The following is a 12,575-nucleotide window of genomic DNA, read 5'->3' as shown; positions in this document are numbered from 1 at the left end:
CTAGTCTGCTTTATTATCAATTGCTTCCACCATCTGCTGTGAAAATGGAAGTTCAGATAGCCAGTGATGTGACTAAAATAAGCTGTTAAAGCTTATTAATCCCTGGTCCCATCTTTGCTTTGTGCAAACTGCAGCTTCAGCTTGTAGTCATTTGTTCCAGTTTCACAGTATTAGCAGTGGGTCGCTGTATGATCAGCCTAAACATCTCTGATACAGAAACCACTAGTAAGGGCCAGCTGCTAGGTAGTTAAAGGGATACTGTCATGGGATAACACGTTTTTTTCAAAATGAATCAGTTAATAGTGCTGCTCCAGCAAAATGCTGCACTGAAATCCTTTTCTCAAAAGAGCAAACAGATTTTTTTTATATTCAATTTTGAAATGTGACATGGGGTTAGGTATATTGTCAATTTCCCAGCTGCCTTCAGTCATGTGACTTGTGCTCTAATAAAATTCAGTCACTCTTTACTGCCTCTTTGGGCCAGACTAAGGCAAGAGTATGTGTGTCAGACAAAGAGGGGGGCTATATTGTGTACTGTAATGGACCTAGTAATTACATTTAAACAAGCCCTAAAATGATTTTGATAAGACTCTAGAACGAGGCAATAAAGAAACGTTTCCCATAGTTATTAAGTAACCCACACAGCTGCAGCACAGCAAATCTCAGCACAAAACATTTGAGACACCCCTCCCCTTTGGAAGCAGCGCCGCCCGGAGGCTGACTGACTGATTGACAGACTGAAACCGCGCTCCCCGGAACTCTTCCTTTAGCCCCTCCCACCCTGACGAGCGATCAGATCGGAAGCGGAAGAGTAGTCCCTTTCCGCCGCTACCGTCCTTCTGGAGACTGGTTCGATCCCGCCCACTTTCTCCAAGTGACAGTTGCCGGTGTTAGTCGTCTCTTCTTGCCCCTTGTACCCTTATTTACTCTCGATTAGTCGGACGGAGGGAACGGCGGCCGCCGTCCGCTTCACGCGCAGGAAAAACGGAGCGCCGCCGGTGGGCCTTGCGAGGAAAGTCGAGGGGAGGAGGAGGAACACTTGAGTCTCCTAGGATACCAACCGCGGGGGTAAGTGCCGGCCAGCGAGGGCCTTCTAGACTCTACCGCGGGGATTCCGCTCACTCTATCTCATGGTAGGGTAACCTTCTGCGCTTTAACTGATTAAGAACTACAACTCCCATCACGGAGCCGCACTGATCAGTAGCCTGTGGCATGTTGGGAACTGTAGTTCGGAGTGTGATGATTTCTTCCACGCTCTCTCCACTTACTTTGCTGAGCTGGGAGAAGTTGGCTTGTTACAAACAGTCCCTACATTATTCCTCGTGTCCCCCATAGGCAGCACTTGACTAAACTGCCCCTTACTAGGCCCAAGTTAAACACATCTCCTGCCTCCTTCTTGTTTTCTCTTTATGTGAACCAGAAACACCAGACAGTGACAATCTCTGCTGCCAGGACTCCCAGCCACCCCTTACCCCTTGATTATGGGGGGACTACTTTATATTACAGCTTCTTATACTTCAAATGGGAAACAATTAATTCCTTGTGGTGATTTTCTCTTGGCAAAGTCATTACTTGTCCGACCCATGTAGTTTAAAGCAGGTCCGGACTGAGAATTAAAATAGGCCCTGGCATTTCAAGTACACAGGCCCAAACAGCCCACATAGAGGCCCAAACAGCCCCCACCAGCCCACTAAATACTGACTTTCTATGGGACCTTATAGCAGCCCCTCTGGCATTTGCCAGAACACACAGATTGCCAGTCCGGGCCTGTTTTAAAGGGATTGTTCACCTTTGAGTTAACTTTTAGTACGATGTAGAGAGCGATATTCTGAGACAATTTGCAATTGGTCTTCATTTGTTATTATTTGTGGTTTTTGAGTTATTTAGCTTTTTATTCAGCAGCTCTCCAGTTTGCGATTTCAGCAGTCTGGTTGCTAGGGGCCAAATTATCCTAGCAACTCTGCATTGGTTTGCATGAGAATATGGAATATTAATAGGGGAGGGTTGGAACAGAAAAATGAGCAATAAAAAGTAGCAATAACAATAAATGTGTAGGTTTAGCGAGGGTTTGTTTTTAGAGCGGGTCAGTGACCCCCGTTTGAAAGCTAGAAAGAGTCGGGAGGAGAAGAAGACATAATTCATAAACTATATAAAAAAATAAATAATGAAGACCAATTGATAAGTTGTTTAGAATAGGCCATTCTATAACATACTAACAGTTAACCTGAAGGTGAACCACCCCTTTAATCTCTAGAGCGGGGGTGCCCAAAAAGATCGGGATCTGTCAGTAGATCTTTAGCCAGTGATCAGTAGATCAAGACTTTGTCAACAAACTACTTGTCTATATCCCCCTCCTATTTCCTGCTTTTCATTCAGATAATTATTATATTATGGTTACATAAGAAATAGTTGTTTGTTACATATAACAATATACATTTGTCTCATAAATCTGCATTTAAATAATATTTTCCATGGAACAGAATGCTAACAATTTTTTTATGGATGTAGATCATAATGGGACAACATCAATAAAAATAGACCCCATATTAGTATAGTATGGGCACTCCTGCTCTAGAGAGACTACAGCTTCAAAAAGTCTCTTTTCATTTCTAGCATGACTTTTTCACTTAAAGGAGAATTCAACCCCTAAACTTAAAAAACCCACCAACCCCCTACACTACATAGACCCCCTCCTCCACCTCAGCCTAAGTGTTACCCCGGGCAAATGCCCAAACATTATACTTACCCCTCAGAGCAGATTCAGGCATCAGAATTCACGGGCGCCATCTTCATCTCTTCGGAAATCATCGGTATGAGACCGGCATGTCGACGCATGCGCAGTTGGAGCAATTTTCTGTTACGCGACAACTGCACATGCGCCGAAACTCGCGAAAATTGCCGAAGCGCAGGTCTCATTACAAAGATTACCGAAGCGGCTGAAGATGGCGCCTGTGAATTCCGGTGCCTGAATCTGCACTGAGGGGTAAGTAAAAACGTTAGGTTGCATTTGCCCGGGGTAACACTTAGGCTGGGGGAGGAGGAGGGAGGTGGGGTCTATGTAGGGTAGGAGTTTTTAAAGTTTAGGGTTGAATTCTCCTTTAAAAGAGGTGGTTTACCTTTAAAGAAGAATTAAACTTAAATTAAAAAAAAAAAAACCCTACTTCCCAACCCTACATAGACCCCCTCCCTGTCCCCCCCAGCCTAGGTGTACCCTGGGTAAATGCCCTTAACCCTTTACTTACCCTCGGTGCAGATTCAGGGCCCCATCTTCTTCTCTTCGGTAATCTTCGGAGTGAGATTGGTGTATCGGCGCGTGTGCGGTTGGAGCAATCTTCCGTTTCGCGACAACTGCGCATGCGCCGAAAGTCACTGAAATTGCTGAAGTGCAGGAAGAAGACCCGAAGATTACTGAAGTGTCAGATGTTTCAAATGAAGTGCAAATTGTCTCTGTATATCACTCTCTACAACATACTAAAAGTTAATTTAAAGGTCAACAACCCTTTCTGAGACAGTTTGCAATTGGTTTTCAGCTTTTGTCTGAGGCCTCCGTTTTCTTTTTGATTTGTAAGCTTTTATGAGCAGAGGCCCTCCTTACCTTCCGTGTCGGGCCCATGTAGGTTTCATGTTTTCACATTTCTTTTGTACAGCACTGCAGAATATGTTGGTGCTTTATAAATACATGCTAATAACACTAATGTTCTGTATCAATAGAGAAGCTTTTGCGCCTCATTTAGAGTTAAAGGGATCGTTCACCTCCCAAACACTTTTTTCCTGTTCAATTGTTTTCAGATTGTTCACCAGAAATAGACTTTTCTCAATTACTTTCTATTTATTAACCGTTTTTCCAAAATCTAATATGTCTGGGGTGTCAGTCTGGCAGCTCAGTAAATCAGGCGCAGACTCTAAACTGTTACAATTTGCTACATTTAGTTGATACAATAAGTTGGATCCATTTCTCAGCAGTAGCTGTGGCATATTAGCAACTATTGTATCAATTCTAACAGCTGCCTTTAAAGGGGTTGTTCACCTTCCAAACACTTTTTTTAAACTCATTTGTTTTTAGATTGTTCCCCAGAAATAAAGACTTTTTCAATTACTTTCCATTATTTATTTTTTACTGTTTTTCCAAAATCTAAGTGTAAAGTTGAATGTTCGTGTCTCTGGTGTTTGAGTCTGGCAGCTCAGTAATTCAGGTGCAGACTCTGAACTGTTACAATTTTGCAACATTTAGTTGATCCATTTCTCAGCAGCATCTCTGGAGTATCAGCAACTATTGTATCAATTCTAACAGCTGCCTGTAATGAAACCCAGAGATTCTGCTCAGCAGGGACAAAGATAAGAAATGTATCAACTAAATGTATCAATTTAGTGACACTTTACACTTCAATATTAGAAAAACGGTCACACATAGAAAATAGAAAGTCATTGGAAAAAGTCGTTATTTCTGGTGATCTAAAGGAAAAAAACTAGTTGTTTGAAGGTGAACAACTAGGGATGGGCGAATTTGACCTGTTTCGTTTCGCCAAAAATTCGCCGCCGGCAAAATGTCGCGGACGCCCATTAAAGTCTATGGGCGTCAAAAAAAATGTTGTTGCGCGACAAAATTGTTTTGACGCGTGTCTTTTTTTTTTTTTTGACGCTCGATGCCATACAAGTCTATGGGCGTCATTTTTGCGGCGAAACAAGGCGAAAAAATTCGCCCATCCCTATGGACAACCCCTTTAATGAAACTCAGGGATTCTGCTCAGCAGGGACAAAGATAACAAAAGTATCAACTAAATGTATCATCATCATCATCATCATTTATCAGTTTAGAACAGTTTACAGGGTCAGCGACTCCCCTCCCTGAGCTGATTTAGAAGGTGACATAGAAAATAGAAAGTAATTGGGAAAAATTCTTTATTTTGGTGAACTATCTGAAAACAACTGAACTTTAAAAAGTGTTGGAAGGTGAAGCACCCCTTGTCTCGGTATATCGCTCTCATACTAAAAGTTAATATAAAGGTGAACAACCCCTTTAAGAAAGCATGTATAAAAAGCCAGAAACTATGCATTCAGAAGGGAACAAAATGGGTGAGGTGTTACAGTAAGTTATGTGCTAATTTTTATGTTTCTGCTTTCAAACTGATGTGGAAATGACTTCTTTTTTTTTTTTTTTTTAAACAAATGGACAGTTCTTTATGCTCTGGGCTGCTGCTGAGGAGCTAAGCATAGGAACAGGCACTATATATCAAAACAGAAGCAGAAACTGATGTTAAAATGGAACTGTGCCTTTTTTTTTTTATAGAGAGAACTTGCATCGGTTTTAAGTTTGTTGTACAGGTATGGTACCTGTTATCCAGAATGCTCAGGACCTGGGGCTTTCTGTAATATGGATCTTCATAACTTAAGTCTACTAGAAAATCATGTAAACATTAAATAAACCCAATAGGCTGGTTTTGCTTCCAATAAGGATTAATTATATCTTAGTTGGGATCAAGTACAAACTACTGCTTTATTATTACAGAGAAAAAGAAAATAAAATTTTTTGGATTATTTGGATAAACTAGGGTCTGTGGCAGACGGACTTTCTGTAATTTGGAGCTTTCTAGATAACTGGTTTCTGGATTATGGATATTTGTATATTGTGGGGGCACATTTACCATTGGTCGAATATCGAGGGTTAATAAACCCTCGATATTTGACCGTCAAAGTAAAATCCTTCGACTTCAAATATCGAAGTCGAATGATTTACCGCAATTCGTTCGTTCGAACGATCGTAGGAAAAATCAAAAGATTTTAATTCAACGATCGAGCGATTTTCCTTCAATAAAAGAATACTTAGAAAGCCTATGGGAACCTTCCCCATAGGCTAACATTGTACCTCGGTAGGTTTTAAATGGCGAACTAGGTGGTCAAAGTTTTTTTTAAAGAGACAGTACTTCGACTATCAAATGGTCGAATAGTCACGCAATTTTTAGTTCGAAGTCGAAGGTTGAAGTAGCCAATTCGATGGTCGAAGTAGCCAAAAAAATACTTCGAAATTCGAAGTATTTTTTATTCTATGCCTTCACTCTGCCTGTCACTTTGTGTACAAATCATCTTGGGTTTCTGAACTAATGTCGTTTTTTTATTCTTCTCTGCTCACATCTTTTCCTTCCCACAGAATCTCACTGACTCATTTGCTTAAGTGAATGAAGCATAGCTGCCTTGGCACAGCTGTTGCAGTTCTGCATGAACTGCTCCCTGCCCAAATCTACTTATCTCATCAAGCATGTGATGGGTATAAAGCTCAAAAAGCGGCCACAACAGAGGTGTTTAGAGGGCTCATTTCAATGATGCTTGGAGCTTTCTCAGCAATGTTGTTATACAGGTGTGGGATCTGTTATCTGGAAACCCATTATCCAGAAAGTTCCAAATTACGGATATGCAGTCTCCCATAGATTCCATTTTATCCAAATCCAAATTTAAAAAAAATGATTTTCTTTTTCTCTGTAGTAATAAAACTTTACCTTGTACTTGATACAAGCTAAAATATATTTAATCCTTAGTGGAAGCAAAACCAGCCTATTAGGTTTATTTAAAGGGCTGGTTCACCTTCAAATTAACTTTTAGTATATTATAGAATGGCCAGTTCTAAGCAGCTTTTCAATTGGTCTTCATTATTTACTTTTTATCGTTTTCAAATGATTTGCCTTTTTCTTCTGACTCTTTCCAGCTTTCAAATGGGGGTCACTGATCCCATTGAAAAACAAATGCTCTGTAAGGCTATATAAATAAATCTATTGCTACTTTTTAATACTCCTCTTTCTGTTTAGGCTTCTCCTATTCATATTCTAGTCTCTCTTATTCGAAATCAATGTATGGTTGCTAGGGGAATTTGACCCCTAGCAACCAGATTGCTGAAATTGCAAACCGGACAGCTGCTGAATAAAAAGCTTAAATAACTCAAAAACCACAAGAAATGAAAAAAATGAAAACCAATTGCAAATTGTCACTCTCTACATCATATGAAACAATCATTTAAAGGTGAACATCCCCTTTAATGTTTATATGATTTTCTGGTAGCCTTACCGTATGAGGATCCAAATTGCGGAAAGATCCGTTATCCGGAAAACCCCAGGTCCTGCACATTCTAGGTAATGGGTCCTATACCTGTTCATACATTTTAGAGAATTATTTTGCTCCACCCAGCTGCCAAATGCAGAGTCTATCTGTAAACTTCTACACCATTGTATAGGATGCATGTGTTAATGTATAACTCTTATCGAGTGCAAACCATGTAAGTTTATTCTGTTTCATTTCTACATTTCCCAAAAATCTTTCTGATGGAGTTCACTGATTTTATCCAAGCGTGTAGGAGTAGGTCTACCCTTTAAAGGACCACAAACACCAAAAGATTTAGGGCTCTTACACATGAGCGTTCTGACCTGCGCTCCCCTGCGTTCCGTTTTTTGGCGTTCAGCCGCAGGGGAGCGCAGGAATAGACGCAAGTCATTATTTGAAATGGGGCTGTACTCACTCAGGCGCGTGTAGGCGCCGAACGCAGGAAAAATGCAGCATGTTGCGTCTGAACCTGCGTTCGGCGCCTACACGCGCCTGAGTGAGTACAGCCCCATTTCAAATAATGACTTGCGTCTATTCCTGCGCTCCCCTGCGGCTTAACGCCAAAAAATGGAACGCAGGGGAGCGCAGGTCAGAACGCTCATGTGTAAGAGCCCTTAATGGGTTTTATGCATTAAAGTACAGGTATGGGTATCGGGTTCCAGAACACTCGGGACCTGGGATTTTCTGGATAATGGATCTTTCAGTAATTTGGATCTTCATACGTTCTACTAGAAAGACATGTAAACATTAAAGAAACCCAATAGGCTGGTTTTGCCTCCAATAAGGATTAATTGTATCTCTGTTGGGATCAAGTACAAGCTACTGTTTTATTATTATTATAGAGAAAAAGGAATTTTTTAAAAATATAGATTAATTGATTATAATGGAGTGATTATGGGAGATGTTCATTCCTTAATTTGGAACTTTCTGGATAACAGGTTTCCGGATAACAGATCCCATACCTGTATAACACTTTTCTTTGTCCTGATACAAACTGCATGTTTGCTTCAGAGGACTCTGTGTATAATGTTTAAATAGAGCACATGTTTACACAACAAATAACAGACAATCTCTGTAGGATACAATAGTGTTAGTATGTAACTAAGGATATCAACAGAGGTCAAATGTCATTCATGGCTTTCTACAGAACCATATCAAACCACATTTGTTGCCAAGAAATTCATTATTTGTAGATGCTGATTGGACAGATTCAAGGCCCAAAGCCTGGGGCATTGCCCTACACAAGTGTTACGGTTTGGTTGACTGGGAGGAGTTGAGGCCAGAATCTAAACCTGAAAGTAAATTTATTTTTGGCAGGGAATACCTTAGGCACTTAGCGCATGACTAAGTGCTTTAGGTGCACAAAACTCATAGAGCCTTTAGGAGGTGTTTATTTTTAATGTAAACAAATAAAGGAGATTTTTTTACTCTATTTTTGTAGCCCTGTGTTTTTTTCTAAGGATGCACCAAATCCAGGATTCAGCCAGGATTTAGCCTTTTTCAACAGGATTCGGATTCGGCCGAATTCTTCTGCCTGGCCGAACCGATTCCGAATCCTAATGTGCATATGCAAATTAGAAGCGAGAGGGAAATCACAACTTTTTCTCACAAAACAAGGAAGTAAAAAATGTTTTCCCCTTCCCACCCCTAATTTGCATATGCAAATTAGAGTTTGGTTCAGTATTCAGCCAAATCATTCACGAAGGATTAGGGGGTTCGTTGAATCGAAAATAGGGGATTCGTAGTTTTTTCAGCGGTTGATTCCGCCCCTGGTGCTGAGGGTCTGGGGTGGAGTCCTGTGTGGATCCGATTGGGCAGACCCTGGTGCACCTGAACCACCACTTCAACTTGGTGAGTGTATACTATATATACATGTATAGTATACTTATACTAGCTATTTGTGGCACCCTTTCGGTTCTTTGATTTCTATTGGGTATACCTTAGAGAATAACATTATTAATTCATTACTGTCAGTGGTTGTCTGATGTAAAGGGGGACCTGGATGAAATATAGGTATCGGTGATTTGTTCCAAGAATATCTAAGACAGCTGGGATTTCTGGAGCTGTATCTGGAGAGCAAATTGGCATTCTCATCTTCTCTTCAAATGTTGCCTTACCTTAACTTTGTCTAATAATCTATATAGCCAAAGCATGGGGTTTATATGTCCCACATTGCAATTTCAACTCTCTGAACAGAAAGCTCAAATAACCTCCCCCCCATCTCTGTTGGTGGGACTACTGATGCACTCAACTGAAAATGCTGTTGCTACAATCACAAGGGGAGTGGGGTGGATAGTTTTCAGGGCGTAATTTAAGTATAGGAGAGAATCCACAACAATTCCAAAAACCGAAACTTCTAAGAAGTTGTAAAAGATGTTTGATGCAAATTAAACATGGTACACAAATTTTTATCATGAAAGCATCCATACATGTTATAAAGGTGTTTTAATATCTGAGCTGTCAATCAAATTTTACCTGCCCACCTCTATGCCTGAGGCATAGAGGCGGGGCAGTCAAATACTTTCACTTTCCATTCAGCACTTCCTACATATCACAGCTCTCATTACATTCCCCCTCTCTCCTCAGGCTCTATAATTATGTAGGGTACTGCGCAAGGGCATTAGGTCCCCGATTCTGGTGCTTACACTAGATTTTGGGGGTGATACACAATTTGTCTTAATAACAGTGTCCACAAAATGGCTCCTGCCTGCTTGCTGTGATAGTGTAATTCCAAGACTGAAGGAAACAAAATTTAAATAATAAATATAGTGTCGAGTAAAGTTTATTTTGCTCAACTAACATGATAGGAAAGAATTTGGAATTATTTTGTAGTGTGACGGGTTCCCTTTAAAATCATCAATGACCCCCCCCCCCAGGTAATGGTAAACACATGTTGAACAGCTACCAGCAACATCAGGACTTAATTTTCACTTGTTTATTATAATTTATTTTTTATTATTGAAAGTTTTTGAGTTATTTTTATTCAGCAGTTCTTCAATTTGCATATTAACCAATCTGGTAACTAGTGTCCAAATTACCCTAGCAACCATGCATTGATTTGAATAAGAGACTGGAATATGAATAGGAGAGGCCTGAACAGAAGTATCAGTAATAAAAAGTAACAATACATTTGTAGCCTTGCAGAGCATTTGTTTTTTTAGGAGGGAGTCTTTGAAAGCTGCAAAGAGTCAGAAGAAAAAGGCAAATAACTATAAAACTTTAAAAAAAAGAAAGAAAGAAAACAAACTGGAACGTTGCTTATAAAGTTGCAAAGATGACAGACATCAGCAGGACAAAAATGATAATGGTTTATTGAGTCCAACGTTTCAGTTCCATCTTGGAACTTTCATCAGGGATTGTGGGAAGTACACAAGTAAACGCTTAAGACTGCTGCAATTGGTGCCAAAAACTAGTTGCTAAGAGTCACAACTGTATATGTATGTATGTGTGTGTATGTGTATATAATATATATTCATGTATTTTTATTAATTATAAATGTTTTCCTCAGTGGATGGCCAGAAGAAGAAGGCAAATAATTAAAAAACTATAAAAAGGAAAAAATGAAGGACAATCGAAAAGTTGCTTAGAATTGTCCCTTCTATAACATACTAAAGGTTAACTTAAAGATGAACCACCACTTTAAAGGAGAACTAAACCCTAAAAATGAATAGGGCTAAAAACGCCATGTTTTCATATCCTGAACTGTATATTTTGATTCAGTCCCTAAGCTCAGTAAGTGACAGCAGCACAGAGCATGTGCAGTGAATCAGCAGAAAAGAAGATGGGGAGCTACTGGGGCATCTTTGAAGGCGCAGATCTAACCTGCTAAAGGGCTGTGGTTGCCTCGGGCTGGTACAGAAGCACAAAACATAATATACAACATTTCTAGCTACTTCTTTAGTTTAACTTTCCTTGTCCTTTAAAGTGAGGATAGACAGACTGGCCTTTGGGTTACATAATCAGCCAGCACTGATTGATTTGGCCATAAATTTTTCCATTCCTGCCAACGGCCTTTGCATATATAATTATCATATCTATCTGGATACACTCTGGTTCTGTTTATGTCATCCACTGATGCACCGTCCATCTGCAAAGCTTAGTAGCCGCCCATTAGTGGGTTTCTGACCCCCACTAGATTCAACCGCATGGCAGTTTGGCAGTGTTCTTCCTTTTTGGTTGCCCAGTGCCACAACCTCACTGCACTCTGACAGCAAATAAACTTTTACAGGAGCCAGAGGCTGTGCCCTTGTGTAAATATAATGTGCTTTGGGACTGGACTGCAGGATATTTACCTTTGACCTGCAATCCCACGGCACACTGTTTTTGCAGAGGGGCACAGTCCTACCAGGCAAGTTTCTTATTCGGCTTGGGCAGACTAGTATAGGGGGGCTTCCTTTTGCCTAGCAGATGAATTAGAGCTCACTCACATAACTAATTTCAGTACACACAAAATCTAACAAAATAACTGCCATTTGCACAAATCCTGCATGTAGAGAGACATGTTGTCTGGTGATTTTAATAGAATGAGCTCTAATACATCTTCTATTCTGTAAGATATATTGGATCACAATATGACTGAAGACAGAATGAAGAGAAACAGATGCTGAGAGAGGGATAGTAAAGATAAACTTGATTCAGAAATGTTACTGAATTTTTAATTGATTGTATTTAGAAAGTTTTTTATTTCAGTATGCTGAAACTTATATTATATTTTAAATTTCGCTATAGTTCCCCTTTAAAGAGCATTGATAATTACATCTATGGCTTCGGCATCATTTATCTTGAAACCCGTTATCCAGAAAGCTCAGAATGACGGGAAGGCCATCTCCCATGGACTCCATTTTACTCAAATAATTAAAATGTTTAACAAGGATTTCCTTTTTCTTTAATAATCAAGCAGTGCCTTGTGCTTGATTAAAGATATACTTAATCCTTCTTGGAGGCAAAACAAACCTGTTGGTTTAATTTAATATTTAAATTTATTTTTTTGTGGACTTAAGGTATGAAGATCCAAATAGCTGTTATCCACAAAATCCTAGGTCCCGAGCATTCTCAATAACAGGTCCCATACCTGTGTTTTTTTTTTTTCATCCCACCAACTGCAAGCATTTTGTGGCAATTTGACTGGTTTACAATTGCCGTATTTGTTCCAAAGACATGACACTTGGGCTTGGGAGCTGACTGACAGCTGGCAGTTTCTCATCATTTCTCAGCTGCCAGGGGAAAGGGTCAGTTTGAGCATGCTCGGCACCCAAGGCATAATACCTAATGTCCATCATATTTGTAAAAAAGGATATTTGTTTCATTGCTTTCATAACAACGCTTAAAACAGAATGTGCACGTGGCAAAGGATAACCACGTTTGCTGCTGAAAAGTGATGCAATGAAACATTTATTTAAAACTGTAAATCTTTGCCGCCAGCGATGAGCGAGATGCTCTGTTTGTCTCCAGTTGTTACACTCGCTTTAATGTACAAGTCCCAATGTGTC

The 12,575-nt window shown here is 39.9% G+C and overlaps 1 protein-coding gene across 3 annotated transcripts in view; it reads left to right on the top strand.

The window, feature by feature from the left end:
* Nucleotides 1-694: 694 nt before the first annotated feature.
* The window catches only part of ppp6r1.S (protein phosphatase 6 regulatory subunit 1 S homeolog), a 68,073-nt gene continuing 56,192 nt past the window's right edge, over nucleotides 695-12,575 (top strand). For 2 of the 3 annotated variants that reach the window (XM_018228236.2, XM_018228234.2), the window contains exon 1: nucleotides 696-1,068. The gene's annotated coding sequence lies outside the window, so the exon portion shown is untranslated. Of the gene's footprint in view, nucleotides 1,069-12,575 lie in introns of all 3 variants that reach the window. The other variant, XM_018228235.2, reaches the window with a different exon arrangement.

The sequence above is a fragment of the Xenopus laevis genome, chromosome 7S (assembly GCF_017654675.1).
Source record: "Xenopus laevis strain J_2021 chromosome 7S, Xenopus_laevis_v10.1, whole genome shotgun sequence".
Taxonomy (NCBI): Eukaryota; Metazoa; Chordata; class Amphibia; order Anura; family Pipidae; genus Xenopus; species Xenopus laevis.
Note: the sequence above shows the minus strand (reverse complement) of the source record. Positions and strands in the feature narration are given on the sequence as shown.